We start from the raw sequence: 19,159 nt of genomic DNA, 5'->3' as shown, positions 1-19,159 counted from the left end.
TTTGGAAGTTAACCAAAGATCAGTAGGCCGGTTGGCTTTGGGAGCCCACGGTAATACCACAAATGAGGCAGTGCAGGGTGACATGGGTTGGGCCTCTTTTGAAGTCAGAGAAGCACAGAGCAAAATTAGTTTTGAAGAAAGGCTCAGGAACATGGATGAAAATAAATGGGCGGCTAAAGTGCACAAGTATCTCTACATGAAAAGCGTAGACACAGAATGGAGGAAGAGGTCAAGGAAGTTGGCAACCAAGTACAGGATAATCGAAACTGCAAATAGACAACCAGGAGTCATCAGAAAGAAAGTGAGAGAAATAGAGACCGTGAATTGGATGCAAAGAATGGAAACAAAAAGGACAATGGAGATTTACAAGAATGAGAAGAAAGAAATTAGAAGGGAAAATCTGTACGATAACACAAAGGGCAGTGCCTTGCTATTCGAGGCTCGAGCCGGTTGACTAAGGACGAAAACATATCGGAACAAATATTCGGAACTAGATGAGACATGTGCATGCTGCAGTAAAGATCGAGAAACCACTCAGCACATCCTGATGGAATGCGACGGGATCCACCCAGCGAGAACCGTAGGTAACGTGCAACTCCCAGAAGCGCTTGGTTTCAAAGTGGAAGGAAACATTAACAGATCAGCCGTAGAGATCAGCAAGAGACGATTGGAGTACTGGTGGAAAAAAAGCAGGGAAAAGATGGATACTACCTGATCTCTTAAAATCATAGGCAGCCGCACAAGGTAAATTTTTTAAAAAGAAAAATAATAATGAGAAGTATACAAAAATGCTAGATAAAGAACATGTATAGTATACCTGATTAAATCAAGCAGGCTAGGTGACTATTTGTCGCCGCCCCGTTTCAAAGGGGATGCCAATAAATCATCATCATCATCATCATCATCATCCATAGAGATGCATGGTAAAGGCTAGTGTGACGCGATATCACTAGATGGCGCTAGCGCAGCATAGATGACGCATTAAAATACGAGATGGCATTGGTGGCGCTCGCTCCATTCAGATGTATGGGAGCACATAGTCAGGGCTCACACACTCTCAAGTTCAACAAATGGCCACAGAGGGCGAAAAAATCGACCGCGCGGGTGCGGCTAATAAACCAAGCCTAGTGCGTTTTCAAAAAAATTGCCCCGGTGAGTTCCGTCGTCTCCCGCTAGAGGCGCCGTAGTAAGCGCAATTTCAACCTACAAAATTACTCCCACGCTTATCAAAGTGTCATTTTATGACAAAGAGTACATATTTATTATTCCTATTTATACATCCTACTTTTGAGTAGTAACACTATTGTTTTTTTGTCATTATAGAGGCAAAATAACGTTCATCATCATCGACCTACCACGTGACCTCTCGCCTGGATTTAAAATTTTTACCGGTATTTTCGGGACACGGCAAGCACGGATTCATTGGTCGGTGCACTTATGCTGGTTGCTTATTTGTGCTAAAACCACTTTATTACGCTTCGACACCTCGCGTTGTTTAACTTCGGGTGAAGTGACGTGTTTGCGAGCTGAGATGTAAGCCCGAAAGCTAGGTTTTGATCGTGAACCATGCGGAACAAGTATGCATCGAAACGGGAGCCGGATTCTGCTGCGACTGAGGATGGCAATACCGGTGAGTCGTTTAACATTGCTGCTTGAATCGTTATATACTCGTCTCGTTAATTCACAGGCGGAGACAAGTTAACGAACTAAATGCTGCATTACATATGGGTAGTCGGGACCCTACGTTGCCGTTTCTGAAATAAACCTGTAGTTGCGAGAGCGTCGTCATACACACAATCACGAAAGAAAGAGAGCGATATCGGAACGCGCAGCACGTTTCTCATCTCGTTGTAGCCGTGGCCTTGGGCGACCGAGTAGCCTTATCAATGTTTTTTTTTTTTTTTCTTCGAGTCCGCCGGCAACTTCTTTCGTCCACAAAACCGATTAACCCTTTGGTAAACTAAAGTGAAAGTACTGAATTTAATGTATTAAACAATTGCACGCATAATAATTAACCCATATTTCGTACTTGTTGGTTCCAAGTGTTCTTGCTGTTAAGTTTGGTTTACCTTAGGGCATTTATTTTTGCAGTAGTGGAGCGGTGCGTCGCGGTCATGCAGAAAAAGAATGCATCAGTTGTAATACATGAAATTCACGTCTTTCATGCGTTTGCTTGTGGAACCAGCAGTGTGAGCTCTTCTAGTGTATAAATGAGCGCAAAAATGTTCTCGTTTGTGATCCTAATGATACTTCAGGTGTTCAAACGCATTGTAGTTAGGCAGACATCAATTTTATGGACAGTATCGAATCCCGGCCACGGCGGCCGCATTTCGATGGGGGCGAAATGCGAAAACACTCGTGTACTTAGATTTAGGTGCACGTTAAAGAACCCCAGGTGGTCCAAATTTCCGGAGTCCCCCACTACGGCGTGCCTCATAATCAGAACTGGTTTTGGCACGTAAAACCCCATAATTTAATTAATTATTTTAATTAATTAGTACCAATATTTGGTTATTTAACATGCTGCTTAAGCTCCCTAGAACAAACAGTGTACATTTACATGTGTTGTGCGGTCAGAAACCATTACAATATATATCACAGCTTTTTGCATTTGATATTGTGAAATTGTGTTTTTTCAATTTTTGATGCAGTCAAAATTTCTCTTCCAGACATGAAGTAAAGAGGACGGCACAGTGTAAAGCAACACACTACACACACTAAAGAGAAGCTACTGCCTGCTACAACCAGGTCATCGTGTGGACTTTTGCTGCTACTACAAGGTAAACACCACCGGGTTCAGAAATAAATATGCTTGATATACGCTGCATTGGCTTGCTAGTCTTGAGATACATTGTCATTTGTTTGTAGCAGATTATACGAATGTTTCTTCATATTTACGGTGCAGCATAATGGATTCAAACATAGAAAGCACTACACGAGTTTGGGTAACCTCTGCTGTATCTCATGTGTTACTGTTCTGCCCCAACAGAGTCTGCACCAAGCACATCTTGGCACTCATCACAGGAGCCCTCATATATCTACACCAACAGGAAGGGGCTGGAGCCGAACTCACAAGGCTCTTACACCACGAACAAAGAAGCGGATCCAGAAGTATTTGGATGAGATACCAAGTCTACGTAGGACTGTATCAAGACTGAAAAGCGCCTCAGCCATCATTCCACCAGCACGCATATTGGCAGAGTCATCCAGGTACCTCAACAAAAGAAATTCTTCGTGTTCAGATGCAGCTGCAACCTCTGAACAAGCATGGACGATGCTGGCCAAAAGAGTTCCATCAGTTTGCCCTTCCTTAATCAGCTTCCTGGCCTTATCAAATTCAATTTGTACCAAGTATATATTTTTTCTATGAATGCAAGCTTTTTCATTCCCCATTCTTGCTAGATATCATTCTTCTTCCTTATCCAAACATAAAGGTGAACTGATTCTTTGCTCATACTTAAGGCCCGTCATTGTCTATTAGCATAACATCTTTGTAGCAGTATTCTCTACTGTACGTTGCCATGTTAAATTCCTCTCCTGAAATAGCAGATACGGCATCGGCATGTGTCTTGCATTAAGCTTTGCACCGCGTGCTATGTAGCATTTCACTTTTCCTAATGTTATTGGCCTTCACTGCTTGCAGAGCAGAGTGGCTTGCTGAATGCAAGCTTTTTTATTCCCATATTTCATTCTTGGTCTCATTCAAAACTGCTCTTCCTGTGGTTTGTGGAAGCTACACTGAAGTGGTTGATTGCAGAATCTGGTTGCAGAAACTTGGTCGTGGTCGCTGTGTTAAGTTTTTCGGATTTGCGGGGCCTGGTAAATTGCATTGGGAAGCAGTCTCTCGAGGTAAGCACCTGCTCCTGCAGTCCGTACAGCGACATAGACTCCCAATTTACACGCACCGTGATTGGTTCTCCCCATTCCGTCCTTTCCTGCTGCAGCCGTGTGCAAATTTTGCTTGTGGCCTTCGTTGGCCGTGATTTGGCGTCAACAGAGAGCAGCATACATGGTTACATGGTCCGAAATTGTATGAAGGTGATAGCCTCATGGGTGGAAAGGCCCACAGAAGTGGCTGCTGAAGGTGATGCCTAAGAAACCGACTTGTCCATATTGAGACAAAGTGGGGCACCAAGTGTGAGCCACATATTAGCGGCCCCGAAAGAAAAGAAACGTGCAGGCTGGAAAGGAGTTAACGCTAAAATGCTGGGTAGTCGATGTCGCTGTGTTGGCTGCGGCTGCAGATGCCTGCGTGAGCCGAATGCTTCGCAATGCAAGTTGCTTATCTTCAACGATGACTGTCGGTGTAAACAGGTGGGATATGCTGCCTAATCGGTTTGCGTTTCTTGTTGTCGCTTGTTACCAGACCACCATGTGCAACGAAGGCAAGCACAAGCACTGTGCCTGTAGTTGGAATGCGCCTAAGTGACCCGTGTACGTCATTCCTCACTGTTACCACGTGGATCTTAGCCAATGTATAGTGTTTTGTCTGACCCTTATGCGGTGATTGAATGCCGAATCTCATTTTGCTGTTATCTCAGTTGTTTATGGTCGCGGTATTACGTTTCTTGGATGTGATGGCCTGGTCATTTGCATTAGGAAGCAGTCTCTCGAGGTAAGCACCTGCTCCTGCAGTGTGCGCAGCGACATAGACTCCCAATTTATATGCACCGTGCCGTGATTGGTGCTCCCCGTTCCGTCCTTTCCTGCTGCAGCCGTGGGCAAATTGTGCTTGTGGGCTTCCTGAGCCGCAATTTGGCATACGTGCTTACATGATCGGAAGCGTATGAAGTTGATAGCCACCTGGGTGGAAAGGCCCGCAAAAGTGGCTGCCGAAGGTGATGCCCACGAAAACGACTTGTGCATATTGAGAGAAAAGGGGGCACTGAGTGTCAGTGACATATTAGCGGCCCCGATAGACAAACATAAACGTGCAGCTTGGAAAGGAGGTAATGCTAAAACGCACGGTAGTCCATGTTGCTGTGTTGGGTGCGGCAGCAGATGCCTGCGTCACCCGATAGCTTCGGTATGCAAGCTGCTAATCTTCAACGGTGACTGTCGGTGCAAACATCTGCTTGCGCTGCTGGTTGTCGCACGTTACCGGACCGCCATGTGCGATGACGAAAGTGAGCAGTTTACGAGCTCGCATTTATTGTTTCAGCGTATCTCAACATGCAAGTTTTATTGCTGCTCTTATACAAGAAGGTGCACTGCTTGTCTTCGACCGATAAAGTCGTACGTCCTGTTCACTCACTTGTGGCTTGTTTGTATGGGTGTCAGTAGGAGGCTCTTTGGTGTCCTGGCAATTAGAACGCACGAGCTAAGCGGGAAGGCACGCCGCAACGCCAGCCGGGCGAGCGCGGCGCGTACCAGCGTGCGCGACCGGTAGAAAACGGCCATATTGGATTTTGCACAAAAAAAAAATACAATTTCCGCTTCCTGTTTGAGCAGCGCCATCTGTCGGGTACCCCAGTGAGTTCCATGCGCTGCCGCATCTTATTTTCGTACCACTGTGGAAGCTACAGTTTCCCTTCTCTAAAGTTGGTCTTTATTCTATGACATAGTGTGATGAGCGATCACTAGATCATTGGATGGAGGCGATCGTTCGAGATGTTTCGATGCAGTGCGATGGGAGACCGCTAGGGGTGAGAGCTATAAAATGCGCTCGCTCTTGGCGCGCTTCCTCTTTCGCTCGGAGTCGCTGCGCCATATGGAAGACAAGGCGGCGGAGCGGAGGGCACGGAAAGCGGCTGCAGCGCGCGCTCGCAGACAGAACCCGGAGGTGAGCGCCCGCGAAGCCGAAGCTGCACGGAGGCGCCGAGAAACGGATCCCGACGCTCGAGCCCGCGAAGCAGAAGGTGCACGGCGACGCCGAGAAGCGGATCCAGAAACTGTGAGAGCCCGAGAAGCGGCGAGGAAACGCGCGTACAGGCGGGCGGATCCCGAGGCTGCGCGAGCGCGGGAAGCTGCTGCCAAGCGCCTCAAGCGAGCTCTGCCCTTCTTCGTTGCCCGAGGGACGTGCATGGACATTGCATTTACGAGCGTCCAACTGCAACCCATACAAGAAGCGCTCTCCTTGCATTTCACGGACCATAAAGCCGTCACTCCGAAGGGCCAACGGAAGCCAAACCTCATCTAAGAAAATGAATAAAAGTTCTTATATAACCTAACACACTGGTTCTCACGTCTTTCATGATGATGTAATGGGCGAATTTTCACGGAAGAGTCATGAACCTCCGGAGCTTCGCCCACTCATCATCATTCACCCCGTGGATATGCTGTGAAACTTTTTTCTGATGCTGATAGCAAGCGCTTGCGTGGCTCAGTGGTAAAGTATCCGACTCCCACGCAGCGGGCCTGGGCTCGATCCCGGCGGAGACCGGGTACTTTTTTTCGCATTACGGGCGATAGCGTTTACGCGGCGGCGGTGGACAACAACGCGAACCGAAACGGCTATTAGAATGAGCCCATAACAGCTTACGCTGTAAAACCACTGAAATTGGTTCGCATATGGGAACTAAATGACGGAAACACTAAAGGTTGGTGGTAGAAGTCATAATCGTGAACATGACTCAGCAAAAATCACAATGACTCAGCGAAAAAAGATTAACAGTCAAAAAACAATCTAATGGGTTCGGATGTGGTACTAAGTGAAGGAAAAGGTTGATGGTCGAAGTCATAGTCATCAACATGATTAGGGCTTTCGCCTTAAGGTCTCTTAGGCATAGTGTTGTGTAGGTCATGAAACAGCCGCCAATGTATTGGTGCTCTAATGGTAGTTTGGTTAACTTGGTAGGCTCCCCCCACACTGCTTCGCATAACGTCGATTCCCACAGGGCGTAGGATCTGGCGGCTTGTTTTGTTTTGGTTTTATTTTGGCATCCTATACCTTGCTGATATCATACGTACTTTCCTATCCTCTTTTCTTTCTTTCTTTTTTTTTCCATCTTCAAATGTTATTGCTGGTTCTGAGCACGAAAAAAATTCACTGTTTTTTGTTTAGTATTACATAACTGCATGATCACTATTTGGCTGATTTGTATTGTAAGTGCTTCCTGTGACTACATTTCCACATAAGTTACGTGGTTTTTGTTTCTTTAATGTCTCTCCTCATTACTGTCAGGGCTTTTTTTTTTTTCTCTTGCATCTTCCTGCTAAAAATCGTTGCTGTATATTCTATGGTGTCCGCGATATTGCAGTTTTGTAAACACTGCCTGTCGGCTCTGCTCTTCAAGTCCAATGCGGCTTTGGCAGACCTATCATGTATTGGTGCTGATCAAAGTCCTATGTCAATAAAGTATTATTATTATTATTATAATTACTTTGAGAAAAACCATTCTTGCTACATGTCATTTCAATATGGTCTGTGTAACATTTTTAACAGCGACGTTGATTAAGCCCGAGGTTATTCTGTATAGCGTATACCAGAAATGTGGGCCGATCCTGGTGGTAGTGCAGAAAGGGTCCAAGCGCAAAGGCACATACCACTGAACTAGTGAAGCTGTGTGAGCTCGAGGATGGTCCGGTCGAGTGTACGCCGCAAAACCTCCGCCTGGCGATGACTTCACCATGCGTCGCCTAGCAACGCTTCACTCCAGCTGCGCCGACCACGCCGAACATCGCCACAGCTGCGTGAGCTGTGACGTGATCGCGCGCGCCGCGTCGCTTCGCCTTAGCTTTGCCGAGACATGACGTCACCGCGCCATGCGTAGTGGTTGCCGCGGCTGTGCAGAGGCGGAGCTAAGCCGTGACGCAAAAGCCCGGCCGTGTCCACGCCGAGCACATCGCCGCGAAGATGGGGCGGCAGAAGAAGAGCGTCACTCCCGAAGAAGAGTAAGCGCGGCGCAAAATCCGCCGCACCGCTACTCGAGAGCGAGTGAGACGACTTCGGTCCGATCCCAAATATCGCGCAGCCGAAGTGGCGGCGAAACGTCGGCGATTCGCAGATCCGGAATTACGAGCCCGCAAAACCGAGCAAAAACGTTTGAGCGTCCAGATACTTCAATGACCGAGCGTTCGTTGCTCCTTGGGCTGCCGATGATTCCGGGGTGATATTGCGTAAAACGTGGCCGAGTCTCGAAGCATAACCTCGCAAAAACTTGGCCGAACCGAGATAAAGCTAGGTGGGGTCGCCAGCTATGCTGTTTGCCCAGTATTCATACCACTAGTGTGAAGCTGCTCCGAATTTTCTTTATGTTGGTAGTGAGCTACACCCAGATTGTTTGTTCCTCAGAGAGGCAACGTCAACATACGTCACTTATGGCAGGACAACATATCTTTAACACGAACAAGCGGGGGAGACCGGGTAATGCTCTTATTCACAATGACCGATAAAATAAAAACTGCATTTGAAGGTATGGTCAGATGCCTTGTCGAGCCTGTCACGATACGCAGGACAGAACTTGCCGTCACGTGTGCATAGAGATCTGTAAATCTGTGCCAAGTTCCCAAATAGCTATATTGTGCTTTAATTCCCTGGCGCCAAAGCAAGGCGCACCATTCTAATCTAGCGTCATCTTCATCTGAGTTTTTACCGTGGTGGCACAAAAAAAGCACCACCTCCGCCCATGTATTTTTATAGATTATTCAGCTAGTATAGATCTCCTCTATACAACAACAGCTTGGCTTAGCTTTCCGTCTCTTTCTAACAAGGAAAGCATACGCAGAAGATAATTCTTTGCCTCGGCTCTCCACTTTATTGCAATAGCAATTAGGTGGACACTCTAAGCGCATTCCTTCCGTCGCCGTTACCACGATGTCCGGTATAAAGTTCAAACATGACACATCGTCGCCGCGCGCCATATGTGCGAGTGAAAGCTTCTGGGAATCAGCCGACGATCGCGGCTCAATCTCGCGCGCGCGAGGGAAGATGGCGGGGCAGAAGCGAGCCATCGCCTGTGGCACGCGAGGCATGGGGAGGGGGGAGGCGAGGGAGGGGGGTGCGGTCTACTCCGCTGGTTGCTGCTACGGTGCGGCCACGTGGGCGCCGTATCTTGGAAGCGATCTGCTAAGGGGACAAAGTGCGCGCCCGCGCCGGCCTCAGCTTCAATGCGATCTGCGATGTAGACAAAGTACGCCACGCCGAGTGCAAGTAGCTTTGTATGCGATGTGATTTCCAAGTTTAGTTCGCGTTAAAGCGAGAGACAAAAAGATGATCGCTCGCTGCTGCTGTTGCGTTTTCTCAATCCAACGTTTTGACAGCGAGCTTCCACCAGGCACCCGGTTACCAAAGGAGAATCAATGCTTAGGCTAAGCTTCTGCCTTCGGTTAATGGAGGCCTTCGTGGTTCTGTTCTCGGGCGGATGGGTGAGGCGTCCCTTACGACGCCGCAGTCTATCTGTCCCAGAGAGCGTCTGCAAACCTTGTACACTCCGCGATCATCGAGCGACATGTGTTTATGTTTACCTGTGCACGCGTGGCACCATGCTTGTTAATTTAGTAACTAAGCGAATGTTTGATACGGCTGATAAAACTAATATCCTTACTTCGTCTACCAATTTGCCATTACAACCAATATTTCGCTTTCGGGCGAAACTGCGCCTTTTTTTTTTTTAATGTTATGCTTGTTGTCACCTTTCGGTGGCGGGATGCCTGGTTGTGCAACTCCAACAGACACTCTTCAAAAGCAAGATTCGGAAGACCGTGCGTCCGAGAAATAATTGAATTCAGTGAACTTAATGCCGGGTGGTAAATTCTTACTCCTAAAGGTACTGTAAAAATCTTAAACTTAGCAATATTAGTACAGTACGCTTCACGAATGGCAAAACAATTCTTTTCTCGACAGGAGAAGGCTTACTAAAGTAGAAATAAGGCAACAAAACTTGAGTGATGACGCTGCCTTAAACTTGCCCGTACTGGCTCGTCAAAATGTCATGGATTTCGACAGTGCTCGCACGCATCTATAGCTCATATTTTTTCATAAAAAGTGAACTACATTGGGTCCTGAAGGAACCACACGCTAAAATTAGCACGTTTCAAAAACGTATCTGGGAGCAATAACACCACATAGGAGAAAGAAAATTCAAATCTCTGATGTCACACCTACGTACACGCACGGAAGTTCCCTCGAAAAATCTATAAAGGAAGTCATGTTTTTAAAATTTTTGTTTTCTGTATAGTTTATGAAAGAATTTTCACAAATAAAGTCGGAGTTTCACTCGAAAGGCGGAGCATCAATTGCGATCGCAAATTAGCAGAGAGCCATAAGAATTAAGGATAGTATTTTTATCGGCCGCATCAACTTGTAAACATTCGCTTGCTAACTAAATCAACAAGCATGGTGTCGGCGCGCACAGCAAACATGAACACATCACTCGATGACCGCGGACTCTCGCTGTCAAAACGCTGCCGTGAGGAAACGCGGCGGCAGCAGCGAGCGAAGTGACCGTTCGTGCGGTCTATCGCTTCAACGCAAACTGAGCGCCGAGAACACACAGCGGGCACAAAGTTACGCCGAAGCACCTAGACTGTGGTGGTGGAAAACTTTTATTGAGAAGGCCCGAAGTAATGAAAAAGCAGCGTTGTGGGCGGCCCTTCAGGCTGCCGGTTGTGGCGTCCAGGCCGTGCCTAGTCGCGACGTCCTCTGCCCAGGTCACCAGCCGGAGTTGGAGATCCGGCTCGGTGCTGGACAAAGCCGCCTCCCACTGCTGCGGACTGGTTAGGTGCCAAGAGGCAGGGGGCAAGTGTGCCGGGCAGGAGAATAAGATGTGATCGTAATCGGCGCGGGAGCTGTCACATAAGCGGCAGGCCGGCGAGTACGTCCCGGGGTGGAAGAGGGCAAGACGTGCAGGAGTAACCTACACTGTGCCCCAACGCAGATCGCTTCCAAGATACGGCCGCGCGAACACTCGCCGCCGCCGCATACGTAGTTGCAGCCAGAGTAAAATGCCGCTTGTCGAGAGGAATTATTTACTACTTATGTATATAAAATGATACAGCTCTCAGACCTGGCGGACGTCGTAGCTGCGTCTCACGTAAGTTGACTGTTTATAATTACGTGCATAAATATCGGCATGCAACAGTTTCGCATCAAAACAAGAAAATAACTGACGTAACTGGTAAATAAAGAGTATTGCCAGTCACATATCGTGAGTGTAACAACACGATATGTGCCTGGAGCAACAACAGTTCTTGTGCAGCCATAGGTATCCTATCTCGGCGTAATTTAACTTAGGCTGGATCGCGAATATTACTGTTTTCTGAGATCAGCTGCTGTTGCATGCCGTCGTGTAAAGTTCTATACAAATCAGAGTTCATACAAATTCGTCTATTGCGGACTCACGATCTTTACAATATTTAAAAGCCATTACTCGTAGTTACTGAACCGTGCGCCTTAAGAAGTGACATTATCAGAATGCCTTTAATTTTGGGCATTGGTGCAATTTTTGGTTTTGCGCAGCCAAAAATATGTTTGTTTTGATGTGTTTGCATTTTATGTATGCCTGTTGGGTATTATTTTCCTATATTATACACTGTGATGCACCAGGTTGTTATGCAATATTTTATTAATTTTTTCCACCATGTTGTTTTACGCTTGTTTTATCAAAATAACCAGGACACAATAAAAATTTATTAACCACTTTACTGATTTCACCTTGTACTTAGTGTCAATTCGGTAATGTGACAAGCTGATGCGCATAAAAGGCGTTACAGCTTCAGCCCACGTATTCTTGCGTTAACAACTGCCTTGTAGATTTGGCCTTAACCTGACAAGACAAATTTTACTGGGGATTCCTAATGATACAACTAGGCGACATGAAAGCCCTAGCGTCGCTAACTCAATGATACGACGGCCGCTTTCCACCTTTTTTACGGAGTCTTCATCACTTTATTTTGTCACATTTTTTTCAGCAAAAAGTCACTCTAAATTCGCCTAATTCACCTCTCTGTGCACGCATTATCGCCTCAGTTCAATTGCGTAATTACTTTTCGACTTAAATGTGGCTTTCTCATCATCATCAACTAGCCCAGCACCGCGTGTTCTTCCCATCATTACCTTTCGTTGAACTCCTATCACCCAGCTAAACCCATTTAATCCACCATTATTTACTCCTTATTCAACATTATTACAGTCTTAATACGCTTCATTCACCTCTCGATATTCATTGTTACTTCATCCTACTCGTCAAAATGACCAGCTCGACAGCGCCGAGCGCGACCGGAATACTGGACGCGCTCGGCGCTGCGACAGAAGGCTCACAACGCACGCTACTTCGAAGCTCTCGCTTGGGATCGAGTGCCTGGCGGCTGGCGGAGATGCTTCGCACGCTGGCTCCAAGAAAACCGGAAGTAGATAACACAACGTCATATAATGAAGTAGACCCAGTGAAGGCGGAGCTTAGCCCCGGTGCAGGTTAAAGAACCCCAGGTGGTCCAAATTTCCGGAGTCCCCCACTAAAGCGTGCCTCATAATCAGATCGTGGTTTTGGCACGTAGAAAACCCCATAATTAATTAGCCCCGATCACTCGGCGAACGAGTTGAGGAGAAAAAATGTCACAGTTTCGCCCTAAGGGCGAAGCGATGAATGCGATAGCAACACAGCAATGTCATACGAAGTAAGGTGAGCGGCTTTGGTAGCAATATGAATTGTAGCATGAAACATGAGCTGATTAAGTAAGCAGGTGTGCTGCGGCGTAAGTAGACCGACATGAAGAGAGACTCGATGACCACGAGAAGGCGCGTGTGAAACGGTGGTGTTGATGAGAAGCACTTCCCGTGGGCAGCGCGTGCGAAGGGACACACCTGTAGCGCTGCACTGCCGACCCGGGCAGCATTGCATCTGTAGCGTGCGTTGGAAAATGTGGCCCGACTATTACTAACTGATTGAAGAAGCGTGGTGTGAGCGCGCACAAACAAACATGAATAGATCACACTGAATGACTGCAGACAACGACCGTCAAAACGCTGGCAGCGAGCGGATATATACGCCGCAGCAGCGGGCGAAGGTACGTGCGGTCTATCGCTTCAACGGAAACTGAGCGGCGAATGCGCATAAAGGTCAGAGCCGTGTGGAGATAAGAGACGGTGCGGTCGAACGAAGGACGAGCGCGGTTGTTGGCAGCGTAGAAGTGCGCCCCCCCCCCCCCCCCCCCGCTCCTTCCGGCGCTGGCTTCCCGCTTCCTTGCTTGCGCGTGGGAGAGATAAGAGACTGTGCGGACGAGCGACGAGCGCGGTTGTTGGCAGAGAAGTGCCCCCCCCCCCCCCCCCCTGCTCCCTCCGGCGCTGGCTTTCCGCTTCCTTGCTTGCGCGTGGGAGATTGAGTGCGTTCGCTCTCCGTGATAGCGCGCGTCCCCGCACGCTGCCTCTGGGGCATACGGCGCGCGGCGAAGATTTTATCTATACGGAACCTCACGGCGACGGCGACGCCAACGGCGACGGCGACGCCGACGGCAGAAATCCGGTTGAAGTGTGCATATAATTGCTATCGCAATAAAAACATATCTAGGGAGGAGGGTAACTTGTAATCATCCGTAGGTTTCTTAATATGAGACGCTTCACACAAATTGTTGTGCGAATGTTTTACTGTAGCTGTACCCTACGCGTCAACAAATTTTTCCGAACCGTTTCAGGGTCCCTTTAACAAGCATGGTGTCACGCGCGCTCAAGCAAATGTGAACGCATCTAATTCGATGACCGCGGAAACTCGCTGTCAAAACGCTGGAGCGGGCGAATTGACCTTGGCGCTCGCATCAACGCGAACTAAGCCGCGAAAACACAGCGCAGGGCGGGCTCTGTCCCCGCCGCAGATGGCTTGCAAGATACAGCGGCCCGAGCGGACGCGCGCGGTGTAGAACGCGCCCCCCTGCCCCGGAGCAGTGCGGCCCAGCGGGCGCGCGCGGCCGCTCAGAGTAGAACGCCCCCTCCGCCACACTGCCTCTGGAGCGTTGCGCGCGACCAGAAGGCGGCGCGCTTCCTTCCCGCTTCCCTCCCTTGGGTGCGCGAGATTGATCCGCGATCACTGGCTCACCCTTCGACGCTTTCACTCGCACATGCAGCATAGCGATGATATTATCGCCCTTGGACTGTATGCGGAACCTCACGGTGACAGTGATGGCAGAAATGCTCCAGGAGTGTCAATTACATGGACCCTCCAGGCGCATTTCTGCCATCGCGGTCGCCGTGAGGTTCCGTAAAAGTGGGTTTTATAGCGGTTAGCATCCTTTGGATGCTTTGGGCACTTTTCGGTCTTTTAGTGTCTAACCTCTTTCACGGCGCTCTTCAACTGCTGCGTGCGCACTCCACAAGTCCGTCTGATAAAAGTGAGAACGCGTGCTCTTCCAGCTGAAAGTGAACGCCCTAAAGAGACGTGCACCTATGCAATTGCGCCATAGTTCACTCGAAGTCAGATATATTGAACCCTAAATATACAGTGCCAGCGGGTCAAAGCTGGCCGCTATTGGGAGGCCACCTCGTTCAGGAGAGGTTTCTGTGTGGCGTCCGAAGAACTTCGGACGGCGCATGCGTGTATAGTGAGATTACTATTCATAGCATACTTATCCCATACAGAATGTAAATAAGTGTGTCTTCAGCCATATGTTTCGTCGCTGTATTGCTTGAATACTAATCACATCAATGTCGAGTGTTATCATGATGATATCGACCAGCGCAAAAGCAGACACGAAACACAAAAAGAGGCGACGAGGACAAGCGCTGAATACCAACTAGCCCGGTCTCACACCTTATTCCTGTTATCATGAGAAGGGTTCTGTCGTAACCTTTTTTATTCTTGTTGTTGTTGTTATAGGATGTCGATATCATGACATAAGTGTTCTAAATATGTCATTTTATGCCCACTGGTATCATGTGCCATTAACTTTAGTATGCTAAGAAAGTTTAGGATATCTTTCCAGGGTTTCGAAAATGTTAGTAATGTAAAAAGTTCGGTTGGTTAGGTTAGCAATTCCACAATTTGAGGGAACCAACCTGTTTTTCTGGCTGTTTTCACTACGTTAAAATTAACGGACCGTTTACATCATCGCAGCCAGGTGAATTAAATCATGGGGCCTCTCTCCAAATAATTTGGACTCTTCCTATCGACGGTGGTGCTCCAGCGGTTGCATTAATCAAGCTAACTACACCGCTATGCCTTTTTGTGTAAGACAAACTCGTAACACTTCTAGTCCCACCGGACTGCCCAGGACGATGTTATTTTGCGGTCCTACCATTCAGATACTACTACGTAAGACTGACCGACACATAAGATCACCCAGATTGTCTGGTTTTCACGAAAATATATATATATATATGTCTTCAGAAAGCCTCAAACGCACTGATTGTGGCAATGTATATCATGCAGGAAGATGTTCTGGCGTTTCAACGGCAAATATGGAAATTAGGACGCCTGGGTGATTAAGGCACGGTGTTTCCCACATAAACGAAAAAATCCAGAGCCATTCTCGCAGAAAAGCAGCAGATTCGGTTGCAGATCTCAGAAGTCACGTGGACCCTCAAAAAACCCGATATTGTCATAGTTGGTTTAGAAGAACTTCTTGCTGGGCGAGTTGGTGCATAGCTATAGTTGTTGATAGCTGTTGTTGATATAGCTGTCATAGTTGATGGAACAACTGGGAAATGTAAAGAACGAAGTACTGAATTGCCTTGGTAAGCTGCAGAAGCAACAGGAAAGAGGTAACATTAGGCATCACACATTGAAAAAACGGGATGGATAATTCAGGTAATGCAGACTTAACTTAGCTAGCTTTTAATTAGTCATGATGGATAGACCAGCACAAGAGATGATGTCCGTTACGCACCAACGTAGATAGAAGAAATTTAGTAAACTTGTTATAACAAGATTTGCTGCATAATCTGCGTCCGCTTACCGAAATCCTGTTTGGGCGGCCGCTCTTCTACTCGCGTCATGAGAGTGATGGAGCGTGCCAGAAGCGATAGGCGTCCGCGGGGCGCCCGCGTATCGGTGGCCGGGCGATCCATGGGGCGCACCCGTCGGCACCACCTCGGGCAGCAGGCGGCGCCTCGCTCGGCTCGTGGCAGCCAGGGAAGCGCGCCGCGCAGTGCAGCCACGATGGAGCGAGCCTCGGCGCCCACCTGCCGCACAACAGCTTCGTTGTGGCCGGTGTTCATTTTCACCGCTTCGCTTTGCTGCACGAACTATCTGTAGACACTCAAATGCGGGCAGCACACTGCGTGGGCAGTGTGGAACTTTTGTGAAACTTAGCAAGAGCGGAAAACTGTGAAGCAACAAAACGACAGACACCGACCAAAATAAAAGCTAAAAAATAATAAAAACTGAGTAAAAGACGTTTCGGCTTCGCTACGGAAGCCTTGTTCACAATGGGGTGAAGGAAAATTCGTTGCAGCTTATGTACTCTTCAGCACGTGACGCAAACAGCGCGTGTACGACTGGGGGAGGGTCCCCTCACTTCGATTGAGCGTGTGACGTGTTTTTTGTATCTCCAACGACTCTAGATAGAGACGTGATTTCAAGTTTCTTTCTTGGCCGATAATTCTTGACTTTTCCCAGTCAATCTTGTGGCCTGTTGCATCCGTATGTTTGGCAAGGGCATTCGAAACTATTCGTTTCTTTTCGACATCGTTCTGATGCTGCCGCAGTCTCTGTTGAAGTTGCCCGATTCACCGATGTACGCGTAGTCGCAATCTGCGCAGGGTATCTTGTAGACCACGCCAGGAAACGATTCTCTCGGAAGCTTGTCCTTACCGCCCACGAGTGCGTGCCTCAGCTTACACACAGGCACGTGCGCAACCTCAACGTCATAAGTGTGCAGCACACGAGACAAGGCCTCGCTTATCCCAGGAACGTAGGGTATGGCAGCACGTTTTCTTGGTCGGGGATTAGCCGGTGGGACGGAATCAGATAGGCGGTGTTCCACAGCATTCAGAAACGAAGTGGGATAGCCGCTTGCCGAGAGATCGCCACGCACGTGGTCCAAGTCTGTGGTACGGCCTTCTGCTTCGGTGCAAATGCGGTTCGCACGGTTGAACAGGGAGGCAACAACCGACCTTTTGTGAGCGTCCGGATGAACGGAATGAAAGTTTAGGTAGCGGCCAGTGTGAGTTTCCTTTCGGTATACGCTAAACGAAAGCGCTCCATCGCATCTGCTGACAAGCACGTCCAAAAATGGGAGACTATTGTCGACCTCCGTTTCTACTGTGAATTGGATGGCCTTTTCCTGACTGTTTAGGTGCGCAGTGAACGAAGTCAAAGCGCTGCGCCGAATCACGCAGAAACAGTCGTCCACATAGCGCAGAAAAACTCTTGGCCTGGGACTGAAGGAAGCGAGCGCACGATTTTCCAGCCATTCCATCGTCAGATTGGCCGCAGTCACTGAGACGGAGGCACCCATTGCCGTACCGTGGACTTGCCTGTAGAAGACCTTGTCGAAGCAGAAGTACGTGTTTCCAAGGCAAAAGCAGAGGAGCCTCTTGAGGTCAGGAACGTCAACTGTCTGGCAAAGTCCTGTCAGATTCTAAAGCAGAAGTGCATGCTTCCACAGCCATGTCAGTCGGAATTGAGGTAAACCGCGACACCACGTCGAAAGAAACCATCACCTCGTCGTCGTCTAGTGTCACGTCACGAACTTTTTCGATAAAGTCGCAGGAGTTGCTCACATGCGTGGAGCCCTTTCCGACGAGTGGAGACAGGATCTGGTGCAGGTATCCGGATAATTTGTAGAGAGGGGAGCGGGTGTAGTCAACGATTGGACGCAGGGGGACATTAGGCTTGTGAACTTTCGGCAAGCCATAAAGCGCAGGTGCAGCACCGTTATGACAGAGAAGCTTAACTGTTTGACGAACTCTCAGAAACACCGCTCGTGAAACATCGTAGTAGGTCGAGCATGTTCGTGCTCTTTTGGTTTCCGCTATATTGCCCAAAAATTCAGTGCCATTCCACTCTGTGAATGTGGATGACTAGCGGAGCTGTATATACGGTGATGAACTGTATTGATTTAGATAAATACACATACCAGATGAATTACCATTTTTTTACTGTCTTTATTAGGTTGCCACTAAGGTGACAATAGCTTTGTGTGTCACTATGGTAGACGGGTTCAGTAACGATACTTGAGCGGGAATGGGCGCGAAGGTGGCGAGAAGGGTTAGCAGCTTCCCGCCGCTTTCGCGCCCATTTCCGTTTCTGCTCAGGCCGTCGTTCTTCGTGGGCATCTTCCTCGGTCCGCACAATACGCGGCCTAACACGGCCCAAATGCAACTGAGATAGCCTGCCTATGCAGTGCGTGACGTAGCCAGCCAAACACCCATTGGCTATTAAACGCAGCAGGGGCACACCGGCGATACTCTTTTGCTTTGTATCGAGGCTACGGCGTTTTTGTTCTACGTGCTCAGTCTACGCACGCAGTGATCCGCTGGCAACTAGCGTATAGGCTCCGCTCAGTGAAGTTTGCTGCGATTACTGCGCCATCTGTCGCAGCGCCGCCAACAATAATGAGAAGGCCAAAGCGCGCGGGGTCGATTCGTAGGCGCGGCGTCGATGATGCTGTTCGGTCTTTTCTGGCGTTGAGACAATCTCATCCTTCAACTCGACTAATTCTAATCCATCGACTGAAAGCGTACGGAAGAGGAACAAGTGCCGGTACTGTTGTGTAAAAGACTGCCACAGCCACGAAGGCCAGCCTGTCGTGAAATTCTACCGATTAGGCCGCCCGTGGGAGCAAGAACGACGGAAAAGATCGATTGTTGCTGTTCGAAGAGTTAAGTACTTGTGAAAACAGCGTTTTCCTAGTCTCATTGTAAGTATATATATATGCTTTAAGGTCTACCCAGGTCTAGCTGCTTGAGGTTCTGCAACTGTATTTGTGTGCTTAGCGCGGTTGGAAGTGTATGGAGCACGTTTTGCACAACAAGCTTGCGTAGCGCGAAATTTTACGCGCGAATTTGTGCCTCAAATCCTCTTGTAGGCTGCATGCGAATCTATGTTGAGTTGCTTGCATGCGTGTAGTCCGGTAATTAACTGTGAAGTTGCGTTTTTCTTGTGATACTTTCAGCGAAGTAAGTAAACTCGGTTTGCGTTGATTTTGGAGGTAGTGGTGGTGCGTGTAACATCTAAACTTCAAATGCCTTCACCAAGTGGCGCCCGCCGTGAGACTGCTCGCTCTCGTCAGCGCTTTGTGGCGTGTTTGCCTCGTTTACCGTCTCGTGAAGAAGTCATTCGGTTACTGC

The 19,159-nt window shown here is 48.4% G+C and overlaps 1 long non-coding RNA gene across 2 annotated transcripts; it reads left to right on the top strand.

Moving 5' to 3' along the window:
• The first annotated feature begins 1,350 nt into the window (after nt 1–1,350).
• Nucleotides 1,351–3,560, top strand: LOC125943364 (uncharacterized). 2 transcript variants are annotated; one of them, XR_007465777.1, is made up of 3 exons: nt 1,351–1,630; nt 2,670–2,780; nt 2,990–3,560. It is a non-coding gene; the product is annotated as an uncharacterized LOC125943364 (long non-coding RNA). The 2 variants fall into 2 exon arrangements; XR_007465778.1 differs by having other exon boundaries at nt 1,351–1,634; nt 2,678–2,780.
• The last annotated feature ends 15,599 nt before the right edge of the window (nt 3,561–19,159 follow it).

This window comes from Dermacentor silvarum, chromosome 2 (assembly GCF_013339745.2).
Source record: "Dermacentor silvarum isolate Dsil-2018 chromosome 2, BIME_Dsil_1.4, whole genome shotgun sequence".
NCBI classification, from domain to species: Eukaryota; Metazoa; Arthropoda; class Arachnida; order Ixodida; family Ixodidae; genus Dermacentor; species Dermacentor silvarum.
The sequence above is the reverse complement of the archived record's forward strand: the minus strand, read 5'-3'. Positions and strand labels throughout refer to the sequence as shown.